The sequence below is a fragment of the Lissotriton vulgaris genome, chromosome 2_1 (genome assembly GCF_964263255.1).
Source record: "Lissotriton vulgaris chromosome 2_1, aLisVul1.2, whole genome shotgun sequence".
In the NCBI taxonomy this organism is placed as follows: Eukaryota; Metazoa; Chordata; class Amphibia; order Caudata; family Salamandridae; genus Lissotriton; species Lissotriton vulgaris.
This window is the reverse complement of record NC_141687.1, coordinates 1,756,939,947-1,756,950,405: the sequence shown is the minus strand read 5'-3', so window position 1 is coordinate 1,756,950,405 and position 10,459 is coordinate 1,756,939,947.

Sequence of the window (10,459 nt, the reverse complement as noted above, 5' to 3'; positions counted from 1 at the left end):
CTCACTAATGTAGAAGCTGTGACATGGGAGCGAGCGCGCATTGATAAGCGCAGCTCGGCAACCATGTGGAGTTATATTCTCTCTAACAAATGGTGTGCTGTGGATAGGATCAGAGTGGGCTGAAAGACAGGTTGTGGTACATTGATAGCTACAGCCTGGACATATGAAAGGACGAGTGGGTATCGCAGCGGTCAGGACAGCAGTAGTACAGGCCTGACATGGCTTACCGGGATTTAGCTCTAGTAGGTGCCGGGGAGAGTACAGCAGTCGGGAACCAGGGGTTGTGGCCCTGGGCCGGGTCCGGCCGCGGACGGACGCAGACGGGCTTGGCTTTGGCGCGGCTTCGGCGCGCGCCCGCTGCGCCAGCCCGCTGCGCCGTCTGGGCATGGTTCCAATATATGGGGCGTGAGGAGGGTGGGAGGCCGGCGCGACTGGAGCGCAGCCCGAGCCCACACCCAAGATGGCGCCCGCCGCCGCCTTTCACACAAACAAGCAGCTAGGCGAGGCAGGAGGAAAGTAGGTCGAGCGTGGAAGGTGTCAGTGTGCCTAACCTCAATTCCCGCTACATAATAAAGTAATTAGAAACCCCCAAGGAATTTTCACAACATTAAAATTTTACAAGTTTTAAAATCGATTTTCAAAATCGCTGGAAGTAGGGCTGTTATGTCCGATTAGAAGTTCCGCATGTAGAATATGTTATATCCATACCCACCTATATAGTCTACAACGTAATTTGCATCAAATATCACCAATTATTCTAAACCACAGATATTATCGTTGGCTTGCTTATGGATTTACAATCTTGTAATGTGCAACCAAATTGTGAGTTTTTATTGTACATATTGCATATTTTTAAATGTATTGTACTTTGTGTGCCCTGTTCCTGTCTTGTTCTCATTGATTGTACCATGCATATATGTCCTATGTTATTTTGATTTTCTTTACATATATTTGAGCACATATTTTGTATCATTAGATTGATGTTCTTTCCTTGATTAGGAGGTTTTCAGACCCCATTTATCAAATACAACATTTTTGTATAAAATAATGTACGAATTTTAGTTTTCACATGTTCTTCAGGCCCATATGTTTATCAGTTAGTCAGCTTAAACTCAGGTTGCCAAGGGGTTTTCACATACAATTGTTGCTTTTTCTCCAACCATTATCCACTTTCAGACGGGGCCCTTTTTCTCTGCACACCTACATAAATTTCAATCCTTGTCATATTCATTTCAATGAATGTTACATTCACTTCAAAATGTGTCATATTTCTTTTCAATGCATGCCATAATCATTTCAGCAAATATTATATTTATTTCAGTGTAGTTCATTTTTTTCAATTTTACGGTATGCCGAATTCTTTGAAATTGAGGTTGCATTACTTACCATGCATGCCTTATTCATTTCTCTGAATTTCATATTCACAAGACATATTTATTTTAATACATGTCATATTCCTTTAAAGAGGGGTCATACTCATTTCAATGTAGACCCTAATTAATTCAATGTATTTCATTATTATATCAATGTGTGCAATAATAATTTCAAAGCATGTCATAAGCACATAGATTGATTTTATCAATGGTCAGATTTTTTTTAAAGTGTTTAAAATAATATTCATTTCAACAAATTGCATACTAATTTCAAGGTGAGTCGTTTTCCTCTTAGTGCATTCCATACTGATGCCAGTGCATTTCACATAAATTATACTGTAAATCACAATCATTTTAACACGTGTCATACTAATTTCAGTAAATTTCATATTCATTTGAACATGTGTCATATTCGTTTCAATGTGGTTTATATTCATTTCAACATATCTTGTATTAAAGTTCACACATGTTATAGTCATTTTAAAGTGTGTCATATTCATTTCAATACAAGTCACACTCATTTAATTTGATCCATATTCATTTTAACACAAGTCATATCCCCTACAATATGCTAGCACTAATTTCATATTTACTCAACTTGTATTAATTTCTAAATGCAGTTTATTCATTTTAAAATGTGTCATAATCTTTTCACCGCAGGGTATGTTTTTTAAGAGCATTATATTTATTTCAACATGTGTCATATTTCTCTTAATACATATCAGTTCGTTCAGCGAATATCCTTTTCTTATTTAATGCAAGTCATACTCATTTCAGAGTTTGCTACATTCCTTACAGTGAGGGCCATATTCAGTTCAGTAAGGCGGGCATGTATTTTAGTAAATGCGTTATTCAGTTTGAAATATGTTTTATGAATATCTTTAATTAAGTAACGTATCATTCTGCAGTGTATCATATTTGTTTTGTGACACAGAATATTGATTCTGCCATGAATCGTATTGGTTTTCAAATATGTTATATTCATTTTGGTTAGTATTACATTCTTTTTGTCTGTGCCATGTGTCATATTTCTAGAGCTGTACTTTTGACATGAACAGCTTCCCGTAGTATATTCTACTTGGTAGATGTACAGAGAACGGTACTGCAAAAACATTTGAATTTTGTCTACAGCTAGTCACCTTTTTTATTGTAGTTAAATATCTCAAACCATGTGCTTTCCTTCCCATATCACTGCCTAACTATTGGTACACTCTGAATAAAACCTGTGTGGTTGTATTAGTGAAAATGGACTCAGACATTTAGTGGACTATGATGACAGAACCTAAACAGGTTCTACTATGTGTAAATACCACAACAAAACATGTAAACATTTAATTGGTATCAGTCTTGTAGGATGTGTGATGTTGGTTCGCGTTTAAATAGTTACATGGCAGTGATGCAGGTCGTCTGTGATTACTCAATAACTCCTACAATAGTTGCTTCACAGTGACAGTTCTGCTTTTCTGTTGAGCTTGACATTTAGACACTAAACAGGTTTTCTTGGTGGATAGGAATATTCCAGAAATTGTGGCTTTAATATTTCAATTTATCGTATAACAGTGGATTGTTCAATCTCCAGTGCCTCTTTTTGCATGTCCTTAGAAAATAGTTTTTCCCTGTGGTTTTCTTAGTCTTTTTTAAACATTTTTGACTGTACCCATGCTTGATATTGTCTGCTTATCCCACCCTTCCATTGGTTACTGTTTCCTTTGAGCGCAGCCTCTGGCTCGCATTGTTTCCCTACATATACGTCCAGGCATCACTTTTCACTTCTAATCCTTTAGCTCTCACCTGACCTGGCTAGAGTGGTGGTCCACCAGTAACCTAGCAATGGACAGAATGTGTGCCTAATTCTAGATCCCGTCAAAATGCCTGATATAGCACTATTTTCCAATGCGCATAATGTTGTTTCTACCTACATTCGTACATCCCCACATAGCAAGCATGCAATTCGCAAAAATATCCTCTATTTCCCTAAAATCTTGCCTGAAAACAGACATTTACCTAAAACTTCTGACTGTAGCCTCCTTTTTTATTCTTCCGTACTCTTCATGCCTCCTCTCTTTGAGCACAACCCACTTTCACATGCATGTTCATCTTAATCCATAATATTGTATCTCTGCAAACGGCCCGCAACTAATTTACAAGATCATAACTTCTCCTCCTCTGAAAATCATACCCCAGCAACCTAAGGATAACTAATCTCCTCTAGCTCATTGGTTAATCCCACCAAACATGTGCCTGTGTTATATATCCTACCCTAATGATCAGAAACAACTCCTATTAATTTAATTAACCACAAGAAACTGGAGTGACTGCATGAAATGGTTTCTTGAGCACACAAGACAAAGCCGAATAGCCAACAATACCCAATTATACAGGCCTAACCACTAACCTTGCGTTCCAGATCAGTGAGCTGCCTTACATAAAGCCCTTCAATGCCTCATCAAGGGTAGTAAGCGCTGCATAAATGCAATTACAATTACTTAAAACCCACTGCCACGGACACAGGTAATCCTGACCAAGGCCAAGTATCATCATAATAACAGTGTATTCAATGCAATCGATGTCTCACTATTCTCACTATTCTTACTTAAATAGAAACACAATGGACAAATCATTTGCTCACAGCTTAGCACAGGGAGAGGATGAATGAGGTGCTGATGCTGATGAAAAAGGACAGTAACACCACCAATAAGCCAGATGACTTTAGCCAAGAATGGTCACTTTTCTATCAACCACTTAACATACAGAAGAATCTTTCACATGCCAAAACTTAATTCAACGGCTTGCACACTAACACTGCCTATGCTGCTCAGAGTGGCTGGAGACTCATGGGAGTTTCCATTTGCAAAATAATTGTTTCTGAGTGCGCGCTCTAGGATTTAAGTGAAGGGTTTGAGATTGGTGGGAGGTAGCTTTATAGCTGGGCATCAAATATTTTTTTAGTTAGAGGGAGAGAAAGTGATCTTTGATGACCTATGAGAAATGTGGCTGTTAGTCCTACTATGGTTAAAAACAGCTATTGATAAATTATGTGTATCACATTAAAGCCTGCCTGCTTTGTCAATGTTGGGGAAAAAGGAGTACAAGCATGTGCTATGCATTAGGTCTCGTATTACTGAAAGTTTGAGCTATTGGCTTTGCATTATTATTTGCAATGCTGGTAGGTCAAACTTTCAGTAATGCGTGACCTATTGCATTGCAAATGCTTGTTAAATGTTGATCTTACCTCCAAGATCCCATGACGTTTTTAATCATGCCAGTAGGCTGTAGAAAAGGCCCTAAATGTTCCCTCTCCAGATAACGACATGAATGGACGCTGCATTTGTGCGTTACGGATATGCAAGGAGGAGTCAAGAGATGGCCAGAGCTGGCCAATCAAAATAATCAATTAGTGAAGTTTGCTGGGAGGGAACCAGGCACCGAAAGATGTGACAGATGCACAATATTAACCAACCAGAGAAAAGGAATTTTAAAAAGCAGCCCAACTAACCAAGCAAAAGCGGTGGGCGTGTCCAAAGTCCCCATTAGCCCATCTACAGAATACAGCAAGGCTCGCAGAGCAGCACATATGCTGCCCAGGCTTGGCCTAAAAAAGGATTGCGTTCTGAATAGAAAGCTTATAACATATAAGGAGCTGAATTTGACAGCGTGATGATTGAGTGTACTTTCAAATGTAAAATAGCCACTCATGCATTCCAATTCCTGTAAGCTGGACTGATACACCTAATTACCAATAGCACAAAGAAAGAGAGTATTTATACTCTCGGTGAGGCAAAAGCCCACTCACTCTATTTTATTTTTTTGAAGAATTGGTACCAATATGTCTTTAAGACAGCTGCACTATCAAGCCAGGCATAAAAGCCACCTTATCGAAAAGCTGCATGGTTGCAGCTCTGTAGGGTTAAAGTGTGAACGCATTGAATCACAAACAGGAATATGGTACGGAAAGTCCGTTTATCTATTGCACCTGTTTATCGACTTAAAATGTACATTTTGCGCCTCAAAGAGCAGGAGGTATTTAATTGCAAATTATCGGGTCCTTTTGAGAGAAATGATTTTATTCTCGATATCTATAAACCTAAACATCCTTGGTGCCCTCAGTTAACATAATGAAATAGTACAGAGAAACAGTGAGTTATATACATCTCTAGCGGAGAAAAGATGCAAAATATAGCGTGATATCAGGGACACGTCTTAAATTATGTTTTTTTCAGCTTGTGACTCAAGGTCCCAGCTGTTTAGGTTTTTTCAGACAACGTCAAATGTGCTTTTTTGGGCCCTGACAACACATGCGCCGACGGATATAGTAACAAAGACAGAACATAGCGGGGAACATGTTTTGCCTTTTTTTCAGCTTGTTCTCTGCATATGTCTCCAGCAAACAAATGATTATAGGCTGCGGACTGTGGTTGCTTTTGTTCCTGAAGGATGGGTTTATGAAAGGCGAGCAAGCATTGTAATTTAGTGACATCACGGCAGCGTTCCGAGTAGTGCCTTCTGAAGAACAAGCTCATTAAAAAGAACCGGTCTTCATTTTGGCATCATTTTTCTCTGGATTAATTAAAAAAAAAGAAAAAAAGGAACCATGTTGAAATAAAATATTTGCAGAGGAGCACACAGTTTGGCAAAGACCGGACACCGGGAAAAATCCCAGGTTTTCTCATTTCACTTTGTGCCATTCAGCCACTAGATGGGTATCTCTTTTACTACCCTGCTTTACATCAAAGGTTAATGTTTTATCTGTAATTCTTGGCCCTTTATGTTAGAGCGTGGGACGCAGGCAGGTGCCACATGAAAGCTTTGGTCGTTGTGGGCTCAAGGGTCCAAGAGGAGCTTAAGTTGAGCCAGGCATCTAGCTTGAGCATGGTCGAGCCTTTAGTGGCTCGCCCACCTCCACTTTACACATAGGTCTCCACATGCTCAAAAGTTGGGACAGTCTTCCCATCACCCTGTAGGGGGCATTCATTGAATTTCTAGTTCAGGCTTTTCCAACGAGTAGCTGGTGAGCTACCGGAAGCTCTCCAATTGGCTGTAAGTAGCTCTCTTGTGTTCATCCAAGTCTAGTAAGTAAGAAGCTTTAGCTTGATTTAATTAATATATGTATATCAAAATTGAGTGTGTGTTGGATATGTAAATGTATGCAGTGTTTTCAGAACGCATTAATGTTTGCAGAGAAAAAAGGCAGAATTTCCAAAACATACCGAAAGCTGGTATTTCAATGACACATCATGTGACATTGGATAGACATTACTAGTATCATTCTATTGGTGCCAATGTACAGTGGTGGCCGGAACGTATGTTCATGGAGCATAAGTAGCTCTTTCTACAGAAAGGATTGGAGACCCCTGTTCTAGTTCCATTTTTGGACAAAGCTTCATCGATGTGTGACCTCCAGTACACTGTATCAATCCTTGTCTCTTAGACCCCATATAAATGTAAATGTGTGTATACTTGTAAAGCGCACTATCACCTAGAAGGTATCTTGGCGCTGTATACCGCTGTGGAACCCTTCCTGGCTTTCCCTGTGAGATGTCCCTTACTGGGCACCTCCAAAGTGAGGCCAGGCATCCTAGCGCTTTCGGGTCGTTGTGGAGATTAACCAAGCTACTGCCCAGAGTTGCAGAGTGGGACCCATGATTAGAGTAGGCACCTAGGTGAGAATTATCGAGTCCATGGACATTGAGCCCAAGACCCTGCCGCGTCGGGAATTGAACCCTGGTCCCGGGCCATACCTCTGCCTCAGGGTCTGCCACTCTAATCGGTGAGCCACACTTCACCTGAGGCCTCAAGGCAGAGGGGGCAGCAGGGCACAAGTCCTAAAAAAAGAAGTGGGGGGACACTGTTACCGGAAGTGACATCACGACAGGAAGTGACGTCACAAAAGGTGCTGAGCTCCTCGTCCCAGAGAGGCCAAAGAGTTAAGTCCAGCTGTTTGGCAGGGGGGGTCCCCCCGGTAAAATAAGTGGGGGGATGCCGTCCACCCGCGTGGTACCCCGACTCGAGCCCTGGGGGCAGTGAGTAGCTGGGTGGTCCTTCATCAGAAGGCCTTTGGGCAGAGCCAAGGAATTCTGGGGCTGTATCCTTCAAGGACAACGTCTCGGGCGGGCACTGTGTTTGGCATGACAACTTTGTATATCACTGACTACTCAAGCCAGGTCAACAAACAATGCTGTCACTAGACAAACACTGGGGCAGTTTTCACTTGTGCAAGCACCAAAGCGGTTTCATGGTTTCAAGCGCCACAGCCCCTCTCTTTTAACACGCCCTCTTGATTACAGAGAGGCAGTATTTTACATTGATCCAGACATGTTGTCTTGCGTGACACACTGAATGATTGATTGAATGATGGAAAGATGAGACGTGTGCAGCACTCTGTCATGCGTGCCTTCAGAGGTCTTACAGAGCTAATAGAAAGAGGCTTAGCCTGCTCAACAGGACTAGCATGATCTGCAAGCCGTGGCTGGAACAGTTTTGGGGAACCCCTGGCCAACACTAGAGCAGCACTTGGAAACCGCAAGCACGCTAGAAGTGCGGTCAACAACTGGTATTTTTGGACCGTCCTCTGTCCTCCCTACTACTGTTTGTGCTACCCGAGAGCATAGAGTGGAAGTACTGAAGCCAGACTGTCCCCTCTCAAGGAGTATGCTCATACCCAGCACTGTTGCAGCTTCCTGTGCGGTTCATCTTCTGCCTTGGCTATGCTTTAAAGACCCTGAAACTAAGATGGATTCCTGTCGACGTAACCTATCAAATAGCCCTTCTGAGTGGCAGAGCCTCCTGGGATGAGGCAATACAGGGGCAAGGGTTTATCTTGCTCCTCACAGACTTAACCAGCTAGTTTAAGAAACAGCGGTAATGTGCTCCTCGTCAGATCTCTAGGCTTGGATCAGCAGACTGCCGAAGAAGTACATTCAAAAGGCCACAGCCAAGCCATTCCCACCACTCTCCTATGGAAATAGAAGCTTTCCCTCCTCCTGGTGGCCATTTTACCCATAAGTAACATTAAATTCCTGTGCTGTTTAATGCCTTCCATTACCATAACAGTGTGCAGAGCCATTAACCCTTAGCTACAGTTATCAACAGGTCAGTGCCCTGGAATCAAACCTGGGCTGGAAGAGTGCCAATCACAAGGGAGGCAGACGTGTAACTAACCCTGGGCTAGCCTCACCAGCACCACAAAGCATTATCCCTAATGTAAAAGTGCATGGCCTGCCTTTACTGGATTGTGACGTTTGAAAGTTCTAAAAGTGCTGGTACTGTTCAATTAAGAGGAATACCCGCAGCCCTGCTGAGAAGTGCTTGTAGCGCCCCATCAAAAGAGAAGTAGCTCTTCGTAGCTGCTGCTGCAAGACAAGCACAGTGGTGTGGAGAAGAGCTGCTGCTGCTTCATTAAAATAACATGGTAACCTGTGTCATAAAAATGATTAGATTCACCTTCTGATAACTGTCCCAGATCTGCTGAGAGGTGCTGGTACTCTCCAGTTAAAGGGACTGCGGTCCTGCTGAGACATGCAGAAATGGCCCCAAAGTGTGACTACTGAGAGGTGCTGGTACTCTCCAGTTAAAGGGACTGCGGTCCTGCTGAGACATATGTGCAGCCCTGCTGAGAGGTGCTGGTACTCTCCAGTTAAAGGGACTGCGGTCCCGCTGAGACATGCAGAAATGGCCCCAAAGTGTGACTACTGAGAGGTGCTGGTACTCTCCAGTTAAAGGGACTGCGGTCCTGCTGAGACATATGTGCAGCCCTGCTGAGAAATGCTGGTACTCTCCAGTTAAAGGGACTGCGGTCCTGCTGAGACATGCAGAAATGGCCCCAAAGTGTGACTACTGAGAGGTGCTGGTACTCTCCAGTTAAAGGTACTGCGGTCCTGCTGAGACATATGTGCAGCCCTGCTGAGAAATGCTGGTACTCTCCAGTTAAAGGGACTGCGGTCCTGCTGAGACATGCAGAAATGGCCCCAAAGTGTGACTACTGAGAGGTGCTGGTACTCTCCAGTTAAAGGGACTGCGGTCCTGCTGAGACATATGTGCAGCCCTGCTGAGAGGTGCTGGTACTCTCCAGTTAAAGGGACTGCGGTCCCGCTGAGACATGCAGAAATGGCCCCAAAGTGTGACTACTGAGAGGTGCTGGTACTCTCCAGTTAAAGGGACTGCGGTCCTGCTGAGACATATGTGCAGCCCTGCTGAGAAATGCTGGTACTCTCCAGTTAAAGGGACTGCGGTCCTGCTGAGACATGCAGAAATGGCCCCAAAGTGTGACTACTGAGAGGTGCTGGTACTCTCCAGTTAAAGGGACTGCGGTCCTGCTGAGACATGCCGAAATGGCCCCAAAGTGTGACTACTGAGAGATGCTGGTACTCGCCAGTTAAAGGGGCTGCGGTCCTGCTGAGACATATGTGCAGCCCTGCTGAGAGGTGCTGGTACTCTCCAGTTAAAGGGACTGCGGTCCTGCTGAGACATATGTGCAGCCCTGCTGAGAGGTGCTGGTACTCTCCAGTTAAAGGGACTGCGGTCCTGCTGAGACAGGCAGAAATGGCCCCAAAGTGTGACTACTGAGAGGTGCTGGTACTCTCCAGTTAAAGGGACTGCTGTCCTGCTGAGACATATGTGCAGCCCTGCTGAGAGGTGCTGGTACTCTCCAGTTAAAGGGACTGCGGTCCCGCTGAGACATGCCGAAATGGCCCCAAAGTGTGACTACTGAGAGATGCTGGTACTCGCCAGTTAAAGGGACTGCGGTCCTGCTGAGACATATGTGCAGCCCTGCTGAGAGGTGCTGGTACTCTCCAGTTAAAGGGACTGCGGTCCCGCTGAGACATGCAGAAATGGCCCCAAAGTGTGACTACTGAGAGGTGCTGGTACTCTCCAGTTAAAGGGACTGCGGTCCCGCTGAGACATGCAGAAATGGCCCCAAAGTGTGACTACTGAGAGGTGCTGGTGCTCTCCAGTTAAAGGGACTGCGGTCCTGCTGAGGCGTGTTGGCTTAGCCTGAGTGTGTTGCAGCCCCGCTGAGAAGTACTAGCACTCTCCAGTTAAAGGTACTACAGTCCTCCTGAGGGGTTTTGGCTTAGCCCCAAAGTGTG